A 6,576-nucleotide genomic window follows, 5' to 3' on the forward strand; every position below is an offset into this window, starting at 1 on the left:
GATCTGAGAGGAGTGAGTGGATTTTCATGGAGGAATTTCATGGAAATTAAATCTCTACTGGAGTGATCCATTCAGCCCCTAATGCCGCAGCCCAGTTTTGTGTCCTGGATGAATGCCCTGCTGAATAGCTTGGTGGGGATGCAAAAAGCCACCTTAAACTAGGGATTTTTTCCTGCTAAATTGACTTCAAAGTAGTAATTAAACAATAGCTAGCCTAAAAAAAAAAAAAATCAAGTTATAAGAAGCTGTACGACCAAAGTGCCTTATAAGTAGAGGCAGTACTTTGGGGGAGAGGGAGAGGGGAATGAGACGTTCAAACTTGCAGCTGGGAAGAGTTGCATCAAGAGAAAGAAAAACGAGTGCAAATAAAAGGAAAATGAACTGCATAGATTTACAAGCGGTGGGTTTTATTTTTTCCTTTTATTTTTTTTCCAGCGGCACCACAGCCAAATCCAGAGCTGAGCATGTGGCTGCGGGAAGAGAGACTGCAGAAGGGTTTGGGATGCACCAAGTAAAGCAGGCGGGTCAGATGCCAAAGCAGCTTTCTCTGGCCTTTGTCTTGCCCCGTGTTTGAGGTTTGTCTTCTCTGCTGCTCTGCACAGAGCTGAGCTCTGCACAGCTCAGCATTCATCACCCCTTTCATGAAGCAAAGCTGTGGCCGTGAGCATCCTTGCTGCCAATCCTCCCCCCTTCCCAAAGAGATCCAGTCTGGGTGCTGATGATTTAGAAGCATGCTTGACTTGAAGCTAAAACAAATGGAAACAAATCTTCTCCCCGGTTTATGTGGGACTGTAAAACCCTGTAAAATCACCCACCACGCAGACACTCCTTGTCGCAGGCCGTCGCTGCTCCTCCATCAGGGCGCTGGTTCTTGCTGGGCAGTGGTTCCTGTGACACCTGAATTTTATCCTGTGACGAGACAAGGATCTGGAGGCAGCACATCATTGTTTGACAGCTCTTCCTAAGTACTGCAAATGGAAAAGTGCTTTGAGCAACGCTCAGATGCTTCCACGCTGTTGGCCGCGTGCTTAATGGCAACCCATACAGCCTATGGAGCACTGATATAATTCACTGGAAAGTCCGTAATTTCAGTTCAGAAAACCATAGATGTTGCCATAAAACACAACGGCAGAGCATGTGTGTTGCTTACAGCTTTTCTGTCTAGCCGTTACACATCATTCAGACAGAACATCGCTGAAGTGTGAAGTAATTGAGAGCTGTGCAGGGTGAGTTATATCAGCGAAGCTCGAGGCCAGCAGCATCTGTCACAAGATCTGGCAACAAGTCAGTCACATCCCATGGCTGAGTGACAGATCCTGGAGTGTTGATCACTGATCCTTTCCAAATCATCAGGCTTCTCGCCTTTCTCAAGAGGAGAGCGTGGGGCTCTCGGGATGCTACCTGCTGTGGCCAGGTAGGTTTCCAAGCGACACTGGCCAGATGTGTAGCCCAAACTTGTCCTGTCATACTTGAAAAAACAGCCTGATGAAATGCCCGCCCACCCGGCTGGGAGCATTGAGGGTCCACCCCAGGTCAGGATGCTGATCTGGTTAACTAAGAACTACCCTCCCACTTCCTCCAGTTGATAAAGATGCAGACAACGGTGCAATTGCACTTCCTCTGAGAGTTGGAAGGACATAAATTCTCTGTGGCAAAGGATATTAACTATGCAGGTGCAAGAGTCACCTCCCAGATCCCATACACGGGGTACCTACTGCTTTTGAGAGAGTCTGACCAAAACTGCGGACTGTTCTGCTATTCTAACAGCACACCCTCCAGCAATCTGCCAGTTCTGCTCGTCCAGTGCAGCTCCTCCCAGAGGACAGACCTCAAGGCGCTGCCATACCCACCAGCCCGTGTTTGCAGCTACCCATCAGACAGGGATTCCTAATGTGGTTGTAAAATCATTACCATGTAACATTTGAGAGGCCTGGATAACAAGTTTATCCCAACTAAAAGAACATTCCTTTCAGCCGAAAGCTAACGTCTGCAGCTGTTCCCAACTCCCCACTTCTGAGCTAAGGTAATATGGGGCATCTCACTCCCATCGGACTCCACCTAGAGCCCTCTCTCCATTTCTTCACGCTATTTACCATTTGATTCCTTCTTGGAACTGCAGTAGTTAAAACAATTGTATTTCCTCACGTATTTGGTGGATTTGTTTGTTTGTTTGTTTCTGAAACCATATCTAGGTTGGGTATCTGCAACCACCTGGCAGACAACAGCAGAGCAGAGGAGAGGATGCTGTCTGAGCATTCTGTCACTGGGATGACAGTTAACAAAGATTCTGTCTGGCCAGCCCTGAATCACACTTGTGTTACTACATACTTGCACACCCCTCATCTCCAACACTAACATATTATGAGGTGAACTGTATTTGTTCATCCAGAAAGCTCAGGAATGGCTGCTCTAAGGTATCTTCGTATGGCAGCTGTAAAGATCATATTCTGGACAGCTCCAGCAATTCAAAAAACACTAGAGTGTATTAAATCCGTAGCTGTGAAATCCCTTTCTAGATGGAAAACTGAAGTCTACAGCCTAAAATTTACTTATTTTTAAGGAAGTGCTGATGGTTTTAACAATATATTGAATACAAAATGTTTTCTGTAAGCCACAGATGGCTTGAAACAATAGCTCTGACAATAGCTCCAAGATCCATCCGGTGAACCTCCCTGGTTCAATTCAGAAACTTAAGGATGGTTCTTCAAATTACAGTATTATTAGTTACTTCTGTGTTAGTGTGTCTTCTGCAGAGTTTTTTTTTTAATACTAGAACACCATTGGCTCTCATGTCTTTCACTGTTCATTACATTTATCTTATTGCTAGCCTCAAGTTTGTACGTCCCAGTTACTGACTGGAACCACAAACATCTGTGGCGTATTTAGAACAAGAGTATAGTCTGAATTAACTATATCATAAATCAAAACAAGTATGATTTGTATTAATCCTCTTCAGATGTGTTTTGTTTGTAATGCTCATCTCCTCTTAAGAATCAGCTTGTGAATTCTGTGGCAGCAGGACCAACTCAGTCATTTGTGTAATCCATGCCTCCACCAGACACAGCAGTTAGGGTAAGAAATCTGGTTATTAATGTGTAGATTTCTGTGTATACATCTAAAAATATTTATTTATCTTAAATAAGTACATAACTTAGCAAAATATCAGGATGCTACTACAACACGCTCTGTATGAATACATATTGGCTAAGAATTATTCCAGGGTTAAAACTGAGCTGCTGTTTTATAGTAAAAGCACAGAAGAGATTTGTCTGCCTGTGGTGTTTGGCTGTAGAACTCAAAGTTTGTTGGATACCAGTTCCCTTAGCACAGATCTTTGAAGTTCATATTTGCCTACCAGCTGAGCTGTATGGTCAATATTACTCATCATTTTTGAATTACGTTTTAAGGTCCTTCAATAAAATATTTTTTTTTTTCCTAGTGAGCTACAAGTGATGTTATCTGCAGGACGGCTAGGCAATTCAGCATTCGCTTTTACCACGACATCTTCCATTCATCACCACTTTTCTTGCTTTGCTTTGATTTCTCTCCCAAACCCTCGCAATCATATTTTCTGGATCTGCTAAAGCAACATTGGCAGGCTTGAAATCTTGTCCTGTAAACACATTCCCTTTGCGATAAGGTATAAAGCACTGTCCAAATACAAAGAACATGAGGACTATTTGAGTAAGTAGCAGGGGTTTTGGTGGAGCTTTTGGAAGCCGTGAGCATTGAAGATGCTGAGCATCCCACCTTGTTCTGCTTCAGTTACATCCTGTACATAAAACGAGACTGCAGAACGGGGTAAGATTTGACCTACCACACTTGTTTGGACTACGCTTATATCATGCAGCAGAAATAAAGCTACTCAAGATACATTTTTAAAGGATTCATCCCATTTCTAAAATGACTTTTCTCAAATAGCTCCCTCCGGTACATTCTTTCACAGCTCATGCAATGTTTGGGTTTTGTTTTAATCAGGCACTGCTCAGTAGGAAATAAATGAGGTTTTATTTCTCATCATTTTAAGTATAAAAATAAGCAGCACACTGAAGTCACTGTAAAATGTACTCCACTACAGCTGGGCTATGGAAAATCAAAAAAACCGATCACGTCCTTGATGAAAGATGAATGGTTTCTATCTAAGTCTGAGGTCTGCGATGCAACTGGATTAATGCTGTATCTGTGAACAAATGACAAGCTCTATTTTGTAATTTCAGTCTTTTTAGATTCTTGATTATGACATTTCTTGTTCTCTTGAAATGGAAGAAAGTAAATAATTGAGTCTGTGGGTGATGAGCTTGCCAAACACAAGGCACTAAGAAGTTCTGTAAGCTCCTGTAGTGGTTAATGCCCGCTGGGCTCCTTGCCAACGTGGTCAAAATATTTTAACAGAGTGAGAATCTCCTTATGTTGTCATTTGGCCACTGCGATCGATTGGCCGGTCATAACCTGGCATTAGTAATTAAAAACAAAACCGTAATACTGCTGCACGTGACCGTTATTTGTGGAATTTCTGGCTGTAAAAAATGAGGATGATAAAGCATTAAGGCAGCTGGATATGCAGTTTCTAAAACTCATTAATTCATTTGCCTTGCTGAGCCTCTCAGTAAAACTAAGTATGTCAGAATTCAGTATTCATGTGAGGTACAGCATCCCTAGCGTGCTCTTAAATGCTGCGCTACAAGAGAATAAAGCAACTGGCTATGTTAATTTTAAGTCCCTTTAGAAACAAGGGAAAACAGACTAGTGCTTGGAAAATCAGAAATAACATAGGGCTAAATGCTGCTATCTGATAACCCATACAAAACACAGCCTCTGCCTCCACCATGCACTCCACACCTTTGGTTCTCAGACTTCTACTGAAGCATGAAATCAGCAGGGTCCTCCACAGCAAGCTTTTTCTGCTTAGTGCTGCAGGTGCCGGGGCTATATAGCAGCATGCTGCATAGCATGTATTTCAAGAGGAGCCACATCAAACCGCGATCATAGTTATCTTTGTTGTTGTGCATACGTTTTAAACTTACCCTCCAAAGCCACTTCAGCCAAAGAAGGACACAAATAATGCCAGAGGGAAACAAGAACCATTGCCCTGGAAAGGAAGTACACTCACAAAGTATACTCAGCCAAAAAAATAGAACACCAAGCCAAAACAATTGTCTTTGTGGCCTTATTTTTTTTTTCCACAGCTGATATTCAGTTAACACTCCCTGCAAAATCAAGGAATACTAAAGAGAAAAGAAAGCTTTTTCTCAAGACATGCAGTGCATACGTTCTCTAGAACTGAACGAGGAGACAACTTAAATAATAAAGAATGCAATATAGTAGGAGCAAAATAAGAATTTCTGTAATCATAGAAGCATGTACAATGATGCAAACTAGCAGTACCTCAAATATCTCAACTGTATTTGAGTCTCTCACCACAGCGTAACGCTGATTAGATCTGCACATCAAATACAAGGACTGCTTCATGACAAAAGTGCCATTTTCGCTACTTATTGCTTTTGGGAAGAACAGGCCCAGCTGTGTAAGGCATGTGCACACACACACACTGTGCAGTTAAGCTGCAGCGTACACTCGCTGCTCATCACTGTACATCCCTGTGAAGCGCTCCTAACAGGCCTCCAGACTGCCTGACACGCGGCAGATGGACCAAGCCCGCCTACACCGTGCTCCCGGTGCCTGAGGGGAGCCAGCCCCCGCTCTCCTCTCCGTGTGTGCGCACTGGGTCCCGGCCAGCGGTCACCCAGCGAGAGCGGGCCGAGGGACAGCGACCCCAAAGCGCAGCACCCCAGAGCAAAGCCACCAGCTGCGCGCATGCGCCATCCCTTAGCGCGCTGCCGCAGCGCGGCCTCCCGCCCCCCTCGTCTCTGCGCACGCGCACGCCGCTTGCCGCGCGCCCACGAAGCACTGCGCCTGCGCGGCGCCGCGAGCCGGCCCCCTCAGCTTCCAACGGCCGCCGGTGAGAGCTGCGCACGCGCAGAGCGCTACCGTCACGCCCCCTTCCGTTTCCAGGCACCCTCGGCTCCGGGCCTCGCGGAGGAGCGGGGTGTGGGGGTGCGGTGCGGGGTGGGGGGGGGGAACAGTAGGCGTTCGGCGGTGCGCGTGCGCAGGAAGCCGGCGTGCTCCCGCCGCGCCTCCTCGCGCGCCAATCGGGCACCGCCCCGCAGCGTCGCGGCGTCGCAGCTCGAGCGCGCCGTGCGTGCGTGCGTGCGTCCGTCCGCTCGTGCGTGCGTGCGTGCGTGCGTGCTTGCGCTCGGCGGCGGCGGCGGCGGCGCAGCGTAGCGTCCCCTGCCCCGAATGAAAGGGACGGTCCCGGCGAGCAAGCGGCCGTGAGAGACCGGTGGTGACGGGGGGTGGGGGTGTGCCCGAGCGGCTCCTCTCCCCGCCGCCCCACCCGCCGCACGGGTGAGTGACTGCTGACTGACCGAGGGACTGATTGACTGACTGGGGCACCGACCGAGCGCCCAACGCCTTCTCGCCCCTTACCGCCGCTTTGCTGCGCGCCCCGGGTCACGCACGGCGCCCCCGGTCCCGTTCCTCCGCCCGGGGAGCCCGCCCCAACCGCCCGCCCCACCG

At 47.4% G+C, this 6,576-nt stretch overlaps 1 protein-coding gene and 1 long non-coding RNA gene across 6 annotated transcripts in view; one reads left to right on the forward strand and one right to left on the reverse strand.

Annotated features, from left to right (window-relative positions):
• Nucleotides 387-5,723, reverse strand: LOC110403141. The gene is made up of 2 exons (XR_002441525.1): nt 5,025-5,723; nt 387-968 (listed from the first exon to the last, which is right to left on the reverse strand). It is a non-coding gene; the product is annotated as an uncharacterized LOC110403141 (long non-coding RNA).
• Nucleotides 5,868-6,576, forward strand: part of PHF6 (PHD finger protein 6) — a 25,819-nt gene continuing 25,110 nt past the window's right edge. Inside the window, exon 1 of one of the 5 annotated variants that reach the window (XM_021406007.1) lies at nt 5,868-5,959. The gene's annotated coding sequence lies outside the window, so the exon portion shown is untranslated. Of the gene's footprint in view, nt 5,960-6,195; nt 6,406-6,576 lie in introns of those variants that run through there. The other 4 variants (XM_021406006.1, XM_021406004.1, XM_021406003.1 and 1 more) reach the window with 4 other exon arrangements.

The sequence above is a fragment of the Numida meleagris genome, chromosome 8 (genome assembly GCF_002078875.1).
Source record: "Numida meleagris isolate 19003 breed g44 Domestic line chromosome 8, NumMel1.0, whole genome shotgun sequence".
Lineage (NCBI taxonomy): Eukaryota > Metazoa > Chordata > Aves > Galliformes > Numididae > Numida > Numida meleagris.